This window comes from Eschrichtius robustus, chromosome 1 (genome assembly GCF_028021215.1).
Source record: "Eschrichtius robustus isolate mEscRob2 chromosome 1, mEscRob2.pri, whole genome shotgun sequence".
In the NCBI taxonomy this organism is placed as follows: Eukaryota; Metazoa; Chordata; class Mammalia; order Artiodactyla; family Eschrichtiidae; genus Eschrichtius; species Eschrichtius robustus.
The window spans coordinates 60,972,410-60,989,650 of record NC_090824.1 but is presented as its reverse complement, the minus strand read 5'-3'; positions in this window follow the sequence as shown (position 1 = coordinate 60,989,650).

Sequence of the window (17,241 nt, the reverse complement as noted above, 5' to 3'; positions counted from 1 at the left end):
TCACTACCGCGGCCTCTCTTGTTGCGGAGCACAGGCTCCAGACGCGCAGGCTCAGCAATTGTGGCTCACGGGACTAGTTGCTCCGCGGCACGTGGGATCTTCCCAGACCAGGGCTCAAACCCATGTCCCCTGCATTGGCAGGCAGATTCTCAACCACTGCGCCACCAGGGAAGCCCCTTAATTATTTTTTTAAAAACAAAAATAAAGAACAAAGATCCTTCACTTGTGAAAGAGTTAAAATTCCTTACAATCATGTTACCTGGCTTGATGTTATTTTAAAATATCTTATTTATTAAATAGACACTGATTAAATAGATAGCCAGGTACTAGTTCTCCCTGTCTATGATGTTATCTTAATTAACTATCCAAATCTCTTCTAATAACTCTTTTGATTTAGACCCTAAAATTAGAAAAATAAAATCAGTATGTCTTTTACATCTAAAACTGTCTTTGAGAGTTAACAGAGGTCCCTAGAAAATAAAAAAGATTTACTATTTTACCTTACACTTAGACCTTAACTTTACCTATACCTATAAGAATGCTAGAAATAAATAGGAGTGTTTGGTATACTCCATATTTCACAATTAGTTTGACACTATTGTAAAAACTACATGGGAGTAATTGTTAAATCAGAAGACATGCTGACTCTACCCTTTTTAAGTTTATATAGGAAAAATGTTATTAAGATAAATATTTCAGAAATTGTACATTTTGTGAGAAAACCCTTGAGATTTATTGGTGCTCTCATTATTTCTATTCTCAGGAAAAACATTGATCAAACCCTTATGAAATAGCTATATACTGTACTCCATTAGAGAATATTATTTTCCTCCATTCTGATACTATTAGTCACTGTGTATTAAGTTGACCACATTCAGTTTCATTATTGAACAAGTTTCAGCTTCCCTTAGATGTTTGCCTGAAGGCTATTCTGTACACTACAGACTAGTATGATGTACCTTCAACAAAGAAGGACAGTTTTAGAGTCTCATGGGATGGATTCTATCAGACACTATATTGACACTTTAAAGAACAGATACTTGGATATATATTTCTGAGCTCTCAATGCTTAGATGACTTTCAGATTTTACCAGTGGACTGTTAGGAATTCCAGGACTTTTTCCAGTCTTGAAGCAGATATATATGATGAAAGCAGACTGTTTGGCCCAGGATCCAGTGGAACAAAAGTGAATTATGTGTGACTAAACAAACTGATAAAGGAAATTAAATTGTGGTTATTTATTTGAAATTTAGTTGGCATGATTTTTAATGTTCCATTTTTTAATGCATATATGAGTAAGTTCTTCCTCTTTGTTCTTAAAATATCACCATGTCCCAGTTTAGTAAATCTTGCTTTTTAAAACTGAAATAAATATCTTAATGGTAGCTGGTTCTCACTGACCCTTCAGAATTCAGAAATACTTCTATACTTAGTGTTCTTCCTTCAATAGCCATAATATTATTTGCAGAGGTTCAGTAAAAATCTGTCCTCCTTTTTACTACAATATAATTGGACAAATTGTGCAACTGAATCCATACCTGTAGTGTCATATCTGAGAATAAATCTTATTTAATCAGGTATGATATGCCCACCATTAATAAATAAGTTTAGTTTTGAATAAGGAGCGGAGGTTATCCACTGTGTATTCCTTCTCAGAAAACCACTTGGTAAAAGACTCCAATCAAACAAGAAATGAACCATATCAGAAAGTAAAATAAGGGAAGATGAAGAGAGAAAACAGGGAGAATCAATTTAAATTATCCATTAAATAGAAAATGATAAGTTGTCTGGAAGAGTATAATGTAAGAGCTGAATCCGGACTCTGAAATGGAAGGAACCTACTACAAGAAAAGTCTAATAGTCTAGGCTAAAAAAGTACAAAAATGTAGCAAACTATCTCAGCAAAAGCAAGAATTGGCTTGGAGGAGGCAGAGTAAAAGTATTCCCAATGTCTCATGGGGCAGGGGGAGGGAACATGAAGTAGTCTAAAAGTATCATTTTATTCAGAAGGAGAATGTTTATGAGGGAAATATTTGGTATTTTATTTCAAATATCAGTAGAGACAAAAATACATCTGATTATGAAAGCAGGTAAATGGAAGGTATCTCAAATTAATAAAGGAAAAAGTAGAATAAGTAGTAATTTGATTTTACCAGAAAAAATGGGAAAAGGAAACAACTTTAATGAAAAATTAGTAATCATCTTTTCATTTATATTATAATTTTATGCCTCTTCTTACAAAAGTTTTTGAAATCACTTTCACTGTTTATGTGCCCATAGAATATGACAGGGATCATAATGTTCTTAAATGTTTCCACATTAACAACATACATAGCCTTATGCATTTTAGGCTATGAATAATGCAATATCCTGTACTGAAGTAAGTATTCAAGACCACTATCTAAGGGCAGGCAAGGTTGACATATTGTTGCTTCTTTCAAGCTTATTAAGAAATTTTAAAGTGGAAAGTTCACGAGCAGTGGAGATTCTGTAACCAATGATAGTAATATTTTGCACCCCTTGTTTTTTCCCTTTAATTGAATATATTTTTAAAAATCATGTCCATCTTGGTGACTGCATGCTTAACACAATCTGAAAGTTAATAGGCACTTTATTTTTTGATTGAATGATTGATAGACTGAACCAACGAATAAAACAATTCATTCACACTAAAATGTTAGAGACAGTGTGTTAGTGGGACTCTGTGTTGAGAAATCTGTATTTTAAAGCAGATTAGTATGTATCACAAAGAGGAGAAAGGGGAGTGGTAGATATTTTGCAACATTTCTGTGGAAGGACTAGCTGTGAATTCTCTGATTACACCAGCCTGGCAAATGTCTAAACTTTCTATGCCCTGCTATTCTTTCTACATTTTGGAGCTCCAGAATACTTGTCAGGTTTCTGTGGGTGTCTTCAAAGTATTCATCAACTATTTATATCCCCATGACTTGGGGGAAAAAAAAAAATCAGTGGCCCCTTCCTAATCTTGACAGGGAAATCACTAGTTTGCATGCAAAGAAGCCTCCAGGTTCATGGACCTTTGGTTCTGGGAATCAAAACCTGATACAACCACACAGAACTTTATTATTTGGCTGTGTTCATTAAAGTAATTTACCCATTTGACCTCGTTAACATAATTTTTAAGATTCCAAGAAACTCTTGCCCAGAAAGAGAAAGTTGCAAGTAACTTTATTATTTCAGAAACATTCCCCAAATCCACTCATCTGAACACTAGACTACTCAATGTACCCTCATCAGAATAAATATTCCTTTTCTGAATGATGAATAACATCAAATGACGGTTTATTCCTCAAGAATCACTTTGAAACCCTTGCCTTGTTGTTTTCACCAATCCTAAACTATTATGTCAAAAGTCTGACTTATCCTAATCAAACTCCTCTCTCCACCTTTTACAAAAAAAAGAAAAAAAAAAAAACCCTGCCTAAACCAGACCCTAAAAACCTTATAAATGGCCTGTCTTTACTCTCCTTTCTCTGAAATGCTACCAAGAATCTTTCAAGGAAGTGATCTCCCATACCTTAGTAAGCAATAAACTTAACGTTGCTCTTTTAACAGGTTATTTTGGTGACATTTTCAGGAAGTCAGTATTTGAAAATCTAGACGGAGGAAATTCTGAAGTCTGATGACTTATTCAAGTTATTTAAATAAATGAGTTTACTTTCTGAATGGAATTCTTAAGTTGTTTAATTATGTGATGCTGGTGTGATGGAACTGACTTGTATCAACTTGCACTGGCTCTCAGAACTGATTTTCAAATAATCAAGAATTTGCAAGTTATTTGTTAAAACATTGGTAGCTTTAACTGGCCGTGGTAGGAATATTTATAGCATGGAAACTACATCCTGTAGCAAATACTACAGATCAGGGCTTTTTTATTTGGAGAGCTGGTATACCAGCACATCACTGGTTTATTGCTGGGTTAATTTCATGTGGGATCCTCAAGGGATCCTTTGCTCATCTTGGGAAATAGGGATGAAAAAATCCCCTCTTTTGAGATAATGAAAGCTTTAAAGCTCAGTTAATATCAGAGATATATTTATGTTTTTCCATTACAAAAATATTGTTATGGGGGGGTGGAGTCAAGATGGTGGTGTGGGAAGATGCCAAGTTAGCGTCTCCCCACAACTAGGGTGCCTGCCAGTCACTGATGGGGGACCCTGATGCCCAAAGAGATGGGAGGAACCCCCAAGTGAACTGGTAGGACATGGGGGGACTGAGGGGGGAGGAGAAGTGGAAGCCAGACAGGATAGGCACCACTGAGGCTGGGGAGATCAGGAGAGGCAGGCAGGAGGGGCCCTCCGGGAGGAGGGGGAGGGGAGCTGAGGGCGATCGCCCGGCCCACTCAGGCCTGGGGAGTCTGCTGAGCTCCCAGGCCAGTCCTGCCCTCCAAAGGCCCCTCCAGGCTGCATGGGTCCTGGGGGCATGGGAGGGAAGCTGAGGGAAGAACAGGAGAGGCAGGCATGAGGAGCCCTCCCGGAGACACTGGAAGAGCAGGAGAGGAGAGGAGGGCGTTTGCCCTGCCCACTTGAGCCCAGGAAGCCTGCTGGGCTCCCAGGTGAGGTCCCCCGCCCTCTGAGACCAGGGGTGGAGGGCAGGCCTGGACCCCTTCTGTTCCGTTGAGCCTAAGCCCCACCCCCCACAGTCCCCAGGGCCTTTTCCAGCCCTGTGGGTCCTGAGCATAGGCCCTGCCCACCACCCAAACCTCGCCCTTGCTTAGGCCGCCCTCCACAGCCAAGGCCTTTCCCCCCACTTTCTTTCTTTTTTTGTTTCTTTTCCCTCCTCCTCTCTTTTACTATTGTGGTACTGTTGTACCTTCCAGGTGTTGATTCATCTATACTTTTATTTTTATATTCTTTCTAACATATCTGTTAGTTTCCTAGTCTAGTTTTATTTTTTTACTTTATTATTGTTCTATCTCTTTCTTTTTTTAACACCCCACACAGCTTGCGGGATCTTGGTTCACAAGCCAGAGACTGGGCTGAAGCTTCTGTGATGGGAGCTTCGAGTCTGAACCACTGGACTAACAGAGAACCTCAGACCCCAGGGAATATTCATTGGAGTGAGGTCTCACAGAGGTCCTCATCTCAGCACTAAGACCCAGCTCTACCCAACAGCCTACAAACTCCAATGTTGGAAGCCTCAGGCCAAACAACCAGTAAGACAGAAACACAATCCCACTCATTAAAAAAAAAAAGAGACAGCAAAAAAATATGTCAAAAATGAGGGAGCAAGGTAAAAACCTACAAGACCAAATAAATGAAGAGGATATAGGCAATCTACCTGAAAAAGAATTCAGAGTAATGATAGTAAAGATGATCCAGAATCTCGGAAATAGATTGGAGGCACGGATTGAGAAAATAGAAGAAATGTTTAACAAAGATCTAGAAGAACTAAAGAAGATACAAACAGAGATGAACAATACAATAACTGAAATGCAAAATACACTAGAAGGAATCACTAACAGAATAACTGAGGCAGAAGAACAAATAAGTGAGCTGGAAGACAAAATGATGGAAATAACTACTGCAGAGCAGAATAAAGAAAAAAGAATGAAAAGAATTGAAGACAATCTCAGAGATCTCTGGGACAACACTAAACACACCAACATTCGAATTATAGGGGTCCCAGAAGAGAAAAAAAAAAAAGGGTCTGAAAAAATATTTGAAGAGATTATAGTCGAAAACATCCTTAACATGGGAAGGTAAATAGTCACCCAAGTCCAGGAAGCACAGAGAGTCCCATACAGGATAAACCCTAGGAAAAAGACACCAAGACACATATTAGTCAAACTAACAAAAATTAAATTCAAAGAGAAAATATTAAAAACAGCAAGGGAAAAACAAAAATACTATACAAAGGAATCCCCATAAGGTTATCAGCTGATTTTTCAGCAGAAACTCTGCAGGCCAGAAGGGAGTGGCAGGATAGACTTAAAGTGATGAAAGAGAAAAACCTACAATCAAGATTACTCTACCCAGCAAGGATCTCATTCAGATTTGACGGAGAAATCAAAAGCTTTTCAGACAAGCAAAAGCTAAGAGAATTCAGCACCACCAAACCAGCTTTACCACAAATGCTAAAGAAACTTCTCTAGGGGGGAAACACAAGAGAAGAAAAAGACCCACAAAAACAAACCCAAAACAATTAAGAAAATGGTAATAGGAACATACATATCAATAATAACCTTGAATATAAATGGATTAAATGCCCCAACCAAAAGACACAGACTGGCTGAATGGATACAAAAAGAAGACCCATAGATATGCTGTCTATAAGAGACCCACTTCAAACCTAGGGACACATACAGACTGAAAGTGAAGGGATGGAAAAAGATATTCCATGCAAATGGAGATCAAAAGAAAGCTGGAGTAGCAATACTCATATCAGATAAAATAGACTTTAAAATAAAGACTCTTACAAGAGATAAGGAGGGACACTACATAATGATCAAAGGATCAATCCAAGAAGAAGATATAACAACTGTAAATGTTTATGCACCAAACATTGGGGCACCTCAATACGTAAGGCAAATGCTAACAACCATGAAAGGAGAAATCGACAGTAACACAATAATAGTAGGGGACTTTAACATGCCACTTACACAGGTGGACAGATCATCCAAACAGAAAATAAATAAGGAAACACAAGCTTTAAATGACGCAATAGACCAGGTAGATTTAATTGATATTTATAGAACATTCCACCCAAAAGTGGCAGAATACACTTTCTTCTCAAGTGCACATGGAATATTCTCCAGGATGGATCACATCTTGGGTCACAAATCAAACCTCAGAAAATTTAAGAAAATTGAAATCGTATCAAGCACCTTTTCTGACCACAACACTATGAGATTGGGAATCAATTACAGGGAAAAAACCCTAAAAAACACAAATACATGGAGGCTAAACAGTGTGCTGCTAAATAGCGAAGAGATCATTGAAGAAATCAAAGAAGAAATAAAAAATACATAGAAACAAATAACAATGAAAACATGACGACCCAAAACCTATGGGATGCAGCAAAAGCATTTCTAAGAGGGAAGTTTATAGCAATTCAATCTCACCTCAAGAAACAAAAATAATCTCAAATGAACAATCTAACCCTACACTTAAAACAACTAGTGAAAGAAGAACAAAGAAAACCCAAAGTCAGTAGAAGGAAAGAATCATAGAGATCAGAGCAGAAATAAAAGAAATAGAGACGAAGAAAACAGTAGCAAAGATCAATAAAACTAAAAGCTGGTTCTTTGAGAAGATAAACAAAATTGATAAACCCTTAGCCAGACGCATCAAGAAAAAAAGGGAGAGGACGCAAATCAATAAAATTGGAAATGAAAAAGGAGAAACCACAACTGACACTGCAGAAATACAAAGGATTCTAAGAGACTACTACAAACAACTATATGCCAATAAAATGGACAACCATGAAGAAATGGACAAATTGTTGGAAAAGTACAATTTTCCAAGACTGAACCAGGAAGAATTAGAAAATATAAACAGACCTATCACAAGTAATGAAATTGAAACAGTAATTAAAATTTTTCCAACAAACAAAAGTCCAGGACCAGATGGCTTCACAGGAGAATTCTATCAAACATTTAGAGAAGAGCTAACATCGATCCTTCTCAAACTCTTCAAAAACATTGCAGAGGGAGAAACACTCCAAAATTCATGCTACGAAGCCAACATCACCCTGACTCATTAAAACCAGAAAAAGGTATCACAAAAAAAGAAAATTATAGACCAATATCACTGATGAGCATAGATGCAAAAATCCTCAACAAAATACTAGCAAACAGAATCCAGCAACATATTAAAAGGATCATACACCATGATCAGGTGGAATTTATCCCAGGGATGCAAGGATTCTTCAGTATATGTAAATCAATCAATATGATACACCACATTAACAAATTAAGGAATAAAAACCATATGATCATCTCAATAGATGCAGAAAAAGCTTTTAATAAAATTCAACACCCATTTATGACAAAAACTCTCCAGAAAATGGGCATAGAGGGAACCTACCTCAACATAATAAAGGCCATATATGACAAACCCACAGCAAGCATCATACTCAATGGTGAAAAACTGAAAGCATTTCCACTAAGATCAGGAACAAGACAAGGATGTTCACTCTCACCACTCTTATTCAACATAGTTTTGGAAGTCCTAGCCACAGTAATCAGAGAAGAAAAAGAAATAAAAGGAATACAAATTGGAAAAGAAGAAGTAAAACTGTAACTTTGCAGATGACATGATACTATACATAGAAAATCCTAAAGATGCCACCAGAAAACTACTAGAGCTAATCAATGAATTTGGTAAAGTTGCAGGATACAAAATTAATGCACAGAAATCTCTGGCATTCCTATACACCACCAACAAAAACTCAGAAAGAGAAAGTAAGGAAACAATCCCATTTACCGTCACAACAAAAAGAATACAATACCTAGGAATAAACTTGCCTAAGGGAGCGAAAGACTTGTACTCAGAAAACTATAAAACACTGATGAAAGAAATTAAAGATGATACAAACAGTTGGAGAGATATACCATGTTCTTGGATTGGAAGAATCAATATTGTGAAAATGACTGTACTACCCAAAGCAATCTACAGATTCAATGCAATCCTTATCAAACTACCAATGGCATTCTTCACAGAATTAGAATAAAAAATTTTACAATTCGTATGGAAACACAAAGGACCCCGAATAGCCACAGCAATCCTGAGAAAGAAAAACGGAACTTTGTACCACAAAGCTACAGTAATCAAGAAAGTATGGTACTGGCACAAAAAAAGAAATATAGATCAATGGTACAGGATAGAATGCCCAGAGATAAACCCATGCACATACGGTCACCTAATTTATGACAAAGGAGGCAAGAACATACAATGGAGAAAAGACAGCCTCTTCAATACGTGGTGCTGGGAGAACTGGACAGGTACATGTAAAAGAATGAGATTAGAACACTACCTAACACCATACACAAAAATAAACTGCACTATTAAAAAACAAAACCAAGTTCCAGATCCAAAATAATGAACCTGCCGGTAACTATTTTTCTCATGGTTCTAGCTTCCACTCCACTTATTTTTTAAATTTTACATTTGTACCTTTTCAAGAATGAGTAACAATTTTTATTTGATTAATAGCTGTGAGAACTGGACTTAACTTTCTTCATATTAATTAAAAAAACAAAACCACACACACCCTAATCAAACTCAGAGAAAATACACATTTGTTCAGTTGTGGAAGATGCTGTTAATTTTACTTTAAAATGAAAATGTGGTGTTTCTCTATTTTATTGTTTTCAGTAAAACTTCTTAAGTGTTTTGAAAAAAAAAAAAAAATCCAAATGGTTTAAAGACCTAAATGTAAGACCAGACACTATAAAACTCTTAGAGGAAAACATAGGAAAAACACTCTTTGACATAAACCACAGCAAGATCTTTTTTGACCCACCTCCTAGAGTAAAGGAAATAAAAACAAAAATAAACAAATGGGACTTAATTAAACTTAAAAGCTTTTGCACAGCAAAGGAAAGTATAAACAAGACAAAAAGACAACCCTCAGAATGGGAGAAAATATTTGCAAATGAAACAGCAGACAAAGGATTAATCTCCAACATATACAAACAGCTCATGGAGCTCAATATCAAAAAAACAAACAATCCAATTAAAAAATGGGCAGAAGACCTAAATAGACATTTCACCAAGGAAGACATACAGATGGCCAAGAGACACATGAAAAGATGCTCAACATCACTAATTATTAGAGAAATGCAAATCAAAACTACAATGAGGTATCACCTCACACCTGTCAGAATGGCCATTATCAAAAAATCTAGAAAAAATAAATGCTGGAGAGGGTGTGGAGAAAAGGGAACCCTCCTGCACTGTTGGTGGGAATGTAAATTGATACAGCCACTATGGAGAACAGTATGGAGGTTCCTTACAAAGCTAAAAATAGAACTACCATATGACCCAGCAATCCCACTACTGGGCATATACCCTGAGAAAACCATAATTCAAAAAGAATCATGTACCACAATGTTCATTACAGCTCTATTTACAATAGCCAGGTCATGGAAGCAACCTGATTGTCCATCGACAGATGAATGGATAAAGAAGATGTGGCACATATATACAGTGGAATATTACTCAACCGTAAAAAGAAATGAAATTGAGTTATTTGTAGTGAGGTGGATGGACCTAGAGTCTGTCATACAGAGTGAAGTAAGTCAGAAAGAGAAAAACAAATACCATATGCTAACACATATATATGGAATCTAAAAAAAAAAAAAAAAGGTACTGTTGTATCTAGTTGCAGGGCAGGAATAAAGATATATACATAGAGAATGGACTTGAGGAGACGGGGTTGGAGGGGGAAGCTGGGGCGAAGGGAGAGTAGCCTCAACATATATACACTACCAAATGTAAAATAGTTAGCTAGTGGGAAGCAGCAGCATAGCACAGGGAGATCAGCTCGGTGCTTTGTGATGACCTAGAGGGGTGGGATAGGGAGGATGGGAGGGAGGCTCAAGAGGGAGGAGATATGGGGACATATGTATGCATATGGCTGATTCGCTTTGTTGTGCAACAGAAACTAACACAGTATTGTGAAGCAACTATACTCCGATAAAGATCTATTAAAAAAATATTGTTATGGAGAATAATACATGTACCAACAGAATTTATTGTTTCACATCTCTGGTAGCTATTTTCCTAAGTCCCTTACTTTTACTTTACTATAGATAAAATTATAAATGGGTGCACTGAGTGTATAAAAAGTTCTACAGTTAAGAGTTTCAAGTTATTTAATATCTTGCAGAAAATCAGCTTTGAAGGAGCAAATATATAAGGGTATACCCAAGTGGAAAAGGAATGCTCAGTTCTATTTCAAGGGGCTGACTTCCCTCACTGTCCCAGATCTACAGGTCTTCACCTCAGCTTCCTGAGTCATTCCCTCTGCTCTTGATTCTTCAGCGAGGGCAAAAGATCTGTCAGTTGAAGCAGGTTGGAACTTAAAAAAAGACTTTTACTAATAACATTAATTGGAAAAGCAACAACAAAGTAAATAAATAAGATACAAAAGCGTGGTCATATGTGGTGCACATAATTCTTAAAATCAACCGTTTCTTTCCTCTTTGCCACGTTTCTCCTCCCCTTTTTTCTTTATGTTTGTTCTCTGGTTTGAGGAAAGGGCTGGAGTGAGAATTGGTTAGATTCTTCCTCTCTGGTGAATGCTGGATAGTAAATAAATAGATGTGTGAAGTTGCATATATTTTATTATTACACATATTTTATTTATTCCCTTGGCTACATTGATCTTTTCTCTGGGAACATACTGACTAAAGGAATAGGTGACAACAACAGCCAGGAGAGCCATGTAACTCTGTGTTAGTTTGTTTGTCTTTCTTATTTTCTTTTTGTTGTAAGGTATTGAGTTGTTGGAATGAGATCAGCACTAAACTCTGGGGGAATTTGATTGATAAAGGACTTAAAATTCAAACATAGTTATGGTGCCTATAACTCTCCTCAAGTTTGGCAGCAGAATGAAGCAACTTCTCTTTCACCATGTGGGTTAAAAAACAAATAAACAAACAACAACCTCTGAGATCCCTGGGTAGGTGCTCATTTGTAGTACTTTTCTTCACATGGTCTCTTGGGTTTCTAATTGAGTGAGAGGGAGAGAGCTGAGAAAACAGAGAATACTTGGTGCTTATTTGTAGAAGCTTATAAAATTATAGAACGTGAAGGGACCTTTGGGTAAACAACACTAGCGCCCCAAACTTATGGAAAAGGAACAGGAGTGAAGTTGCATCCTTAATGTCACATTGTTAGTGGTAGAATTAGAATCAGATACAGCAAGTGAGTGGACTCCAAACTTATGCTGGTTTTCGGCAGTAATGACTAATGTGATGTTGGGTTTATATATATATATATATATTTTTTTTTTTTTTTTTAACTTTGCCATTTCCCTCTTCCTATCTCTCTGCCTCACTTCCCCCCCCCCCCACTCCTTTTTAAAAAAAATTTTTATACAGCAGTTTCTTATTAGTTATCTATTTTATACATATTAGTGTGTATATGTCAATCCCAATCTCCCACTTCATCCCACCACCACCCCCCTCCCCTGCTTCCCCCACTTTGTGTCCATACTCCCCCCTTTTTCCTGTTTCTTACATTGCCTTTAAAATATGTGCGAGTCTCACAAAGAAAAGGAACAACCTTTAGAAATGAACAAAATAACTTCAGATTGTCCCCCTTATTTTTCAAGGGTCATTGGTGAGCAATTTAACAATCCACGTTGGAGTCTAGCATGAATTTCCATGTGTAGACATCCAAGTCACAAATAAAGGTAATGGAAGAGTGGGATTTTTTTTTTTTCAACAGATTTTCAAAACTGGCTTCCAACAGGTGACACCCACCACATACGGATTTCTTAGACAGTCTGGAAAGGCACAGCCTGCTGAATTAATTTACTGCTCCCCAATCTGTGGTCTTAAAAAGTATTTAGACATATTTTTCCTGTGGGCAAACTCTGCATGGAAACCTTCTTTTGGAATTAGCCACATTCCCTCTTTCTGATCACTAGAGTATCATTCAGTAAATTGCTTCTTTAGAGATCCTTAGTGGCTGGAAAGAATTAATGAAGTTACTAGGTAATTTCTGCACTGTGAGAATCTGGCTATAATTTGTTAAAAAGAAGACACTCCATATTGCAAGCATTTCCAAACAGTAATTCTGTTTTTAGGTTTGTTCATTCATCCAGCAAACATTTGTTGAGTACCTACTCTAGGTAGGCTAGTTATTAGGCACTGGGGAGGGGGTGTGGGACAAGATGAACAAAAGCAGTCCCTGACACCAAAAAATAAGTCTAGTGAGAGAATAGCCAGTAACCATTAAATGTAGCGTGATATAGCCTCAAAAGAGACACGCACAGGGTTACCTAAGTAGATCGGGCTGCAGTGGTGGTGGTGTCTGTGAGTGGCAGAAGCAACAATGATGGTGGTGGCAGCAGTGGTGGGTGGTGTTGAGGGATGCAGTGGGGATCACAGAAAGCTTCTTGAAGAAGGTAATTGCTGAGTTGAGGTCTGAAGGATAAATAGAAATTAGCCAAATGAAGGAGGAGCATGTCCCCTTATTCCTGCCCCTAAGTGCCTCAAACATATATGCAATGCATTTTAATTCAAGATTCCAATTTAGTTAATGTGAGCACAATTTTGAGAGGTTCTTCAAGTTCTCACCTTACAGTTTGGCTTGGCTTTCCCGATGTGTGATACACATCTCATGTACACATCATCACAACTCCCCACACATTTGTAACCTATTCCATTGGCGAATGTATTACATGCCATAATTTTTGGCCCTGTGTCAGTGTTTGATTCAAAGCAATACCTTCTCCATCGCCTTTGCTCTAGCAAGAAGTATGCCATGCATCATCAGACCGCCTGGTAATATTGACACTTTTATGTATCCCTGAGAAATAATTTCTGCAGCTGAAAGGCCAAAAAGTTTGTAGAGTAGGATTTTGGAGAAATAAGCAAAATGAAGACAACCTGTTAAATTCTCTAGTGTTGATACGCTTTACAAAAAATGGCATTCTGGGAACTAAGGTCACTGAGGTGAGAAAAATGAGGCATGAGGCTGTCACATAAATCTCATCTGTGTCCTATAATTTTTAATCTGCTCCAGATCAGTAGGGGTTTTGAATGCCTGGCCAACAGGAATGGGGCATTCAAGATATTCCTCAAGGGACCCTCTGAAGAAATACAGGTTATTTTATATCTTTCTTGCTATGGGGACCAAGAAACCATGAGGTCCCTCTTGATACCCCAGGACATACTGGACTCTTCTTAATATACCCACACATCTATTTCTAGTCTCCTGAGCCGTTGTTTTCATTTTAGCTCTCACCAACATGTTCTCTGTTTCACTAACAAATATTATTCTCTTATAATGGCCTTCCTAAGCATCAGACTTGTTTATTTATTTATCTTCCACAAAATTGATTGGTGGTAGAAAACATTACCTATTTTTAGTACTGACTTGAATTGAAATGATGAATAATGAGGCAAGTTGTGGTGGAGTGCTTTCAAATATTGATAGCTATTATTTAGTAAGTCCTTGCTCTATGCCAGGTATTGTACGTATTGATTGTCATGTATCTGTAACACCCCTACCAGGTGGGTATTATCATTTTACAAATAAACATATATGTTCATAAAGGTAAGGGAATTTTCAAAGATAACATACTAGAAAATAGGAAAAGTGGAATTTAAACTCAGAGCTAATCTATTCAATATTTCCCATCTGTTGTCACAACAGCTGTGTGAACTTGGTATTGGGAGAGATGAGGAAACGGTCGTGACACATGGACACAAAAAGACTCTGACCAAGTCCACGCAGTTGGTACATGGTGGTACAGCGGGGATTCAAAACCGGGGGTTCAAAACCGGGACTGTCATATTGAATAGATTTCAATCTTTTATAGATGTACATGACTAGAAATTTTTTAATCAGCCCTCACTGTACTTGAACTATAGATGCTCTCTAATTATGAAACAGATACATTGGATCTTATTAAGGTATTGAGATATAGGGCCTTTAGAATAGAAAGTCTGAAAAGAGTAATGCAGGAAACTTAGTAGTGGAGAGGAGGAGAATTTCACAGAGAAATGGAACTTTAACTAAAACCTTAAAGATATATGGGGCATATAGAAGAGAGAGGGAAGGATGTTTTAAGAAGTGGATATTAGTTTGAGGAAATGTTACAGATGAGGATATACATAAAGAGTGATGATAATCTGACTTTTCAATGTGATTGTTGTCTAAGACCTGGGCAGGACCAGGATGGAAGTCAGGGCAGGTGAGTGAGTGAGTATTTATTGGTCAATGAGGAAATGGCACTGGATACTGAGATTATACTTACTTCAGAAAGAATAAGAATCAGAGAATTTCCTTGTTATGATTGCATTTCAACTGCACGTTCCCAAATCTCTATATGCAATAACACCAATGATGATCAGTACTTTTGGAAGGCAAAGTTCTGTGATCTTCATCGGAGGACTGATGTATGAATACTTTAAAAAAATATATTTAATTAATTTATTTATTATTTTTGGCTGCATCGGGTCTTAGTTGCATCACTCAGGCTCTTTGTAGAGCCCGTACTGCACGGGCTCAGTAGTTGTGGCGCGTGAGCTTAGTTGCCCCATGGCATGTGGGATCTTAGTTCCTAGACCAGGGATCGAACCTGTGCCCCCTGCATTGGAAGTAGATTCTTTACCACTCGACCACCAGGGAAGTCCCTGAAAACATTTTTAACTATTACCCCTCCCCTTGTCTTTAGAAAAGCATCTAGTGCCCCAAGGTTCTTCTACCAGAAATCCTTCAAGGCATGAAGTTAAGAAATGAAAAATGCAACAGGTCTGACATTGGTATGGTCTCTATGGGAAATGGTAAATCAGCTAATGATTTCCAGAACTTTTGCAAGCTTCTAATAGAATTTTCACTTTCATTATTTCTTGGAAATAATGTTTTTTGTTGTTGTTGTTTGTTTATCTTTCAAGTTCAGAACAAGGAATGAACAAAGATAATTTGATGAGATGGGGCAGTTTGGAGACAGTTAAGTGGGGAGAGAGAAAGCAGGACTGATGACTCAGGCCTGAGGTAGTTGAGTGTACATCAAGGGATTCTATAATGTCATATGCTTCTCTAGGAAACCGTGTCACCTCAACAGAAAGCAGCAAGGCCACTATTCAACTGGTATGCTGCAGTTCTACATACCAATTAGCACCCATTTCTGATTGGTTAGGTACCTTTCGAGTTAAGTGGGGCCCATGCTGTACTTATTGTTAAGTATTTTGAATATCCACCCTGGGAACAGGGCCAGCTGTACTATTTTGCACAGGGCCCTGTGCAAAATGAAAATGTGAGACCCTTTTTCAAAAAGCAAGAAAAAGGGCTATTAAACATGCCAAAATATGAAGCTTTGTTCTTTCTTCTGTGGTCTCTATCTTGACTTGTCATGATATTTTTTTAACTTACTATATAAGTCATTCTACATTTAGATAAATTAAAAATTTAATAAGTAAATAAAATTGTTAAGAATTTCTAGATGGTGACAGGAGAGCATTAAACTGAGTGAGGGGCCCATCTGAATGTGGGGCTTTGCAAACACATGTCCGTGAAGCTAGCCTTGTTTAGAAAGCAGTAGTCTAGAACTTTAGCAGCACCAGAATGAGCATTTGGTGAGAGTGATTTCTTGTGGGTTAAAGAAAGAACTGAGGTGTAGCTTAACAGAAAAAGTCATGTTAGCAAGACACAGGAATAGAACGTTGAAAATGTGGATTCATAGTTGCACATGTGAAAAAGACCTGGAAGCTTCAGTATAATAATTACAGCAAACACTATGTGAATCAGCAGCATGAAGTAGCTGGAATAAGATAGCTAATTTGCTATTGAGCTACATAAATAGAAGTATAATATCTAGGACAAGGATGGCAATAATGAAATCCAACTCTGTACTCTTCAGACCACACCTGTGGTATTGTCTTCAGCTCTTTGCATCACATTTTAAAAGTGATATAAACAAATGAGACTATGATTAGTGGAACCGCGTAGGAAGAATGCAGGGACTCACAACAATGTTATCTAAGGAGCAGTGGGAAAATGGGGCTCTTCAGTTTTGCAGAAAGTAAAACTTGGTAGAGGAGAAGGGGTGAAATGAAAGGTGCTTCCGAATATTTGAAGAGCTTTCAAGCAGAAGAGGAATTAGATTAACTGATCTAACTGAAGGGTGAAACTAGAGCCAATGGTGACTACTAGAAGGGGCTAGATTTCAGCTCAGTGTTAGAAGGAACTCTGAATTGTAAGAGCTTTTAAAAGAAAAAAGGAACTGCTTTGGGAAGTAATGAATTTCCTGTTGCTGGAGCTTGGGTGTGGTGTTATCAAAAAAGGCTAATTTTTGAAGTCAGACAATCGGGTTCACATTCAGGCCTTGACACTTACTATTGACACTTACTAGTATAACTTGGTACACTGCCTAATGTCTCCTAGCTTCAGTGGCTGATGGAGGAGATGTCTAACTTTTCTAGAAGGCGTGCTTGGAGTATTAGAGAAAATCAATGTAAATCCCTTGATATATCCTCAAATGTCATGCTCACAAGGTACTGAATGTGCATCACAGGAAATATATATCGTTTGACACAT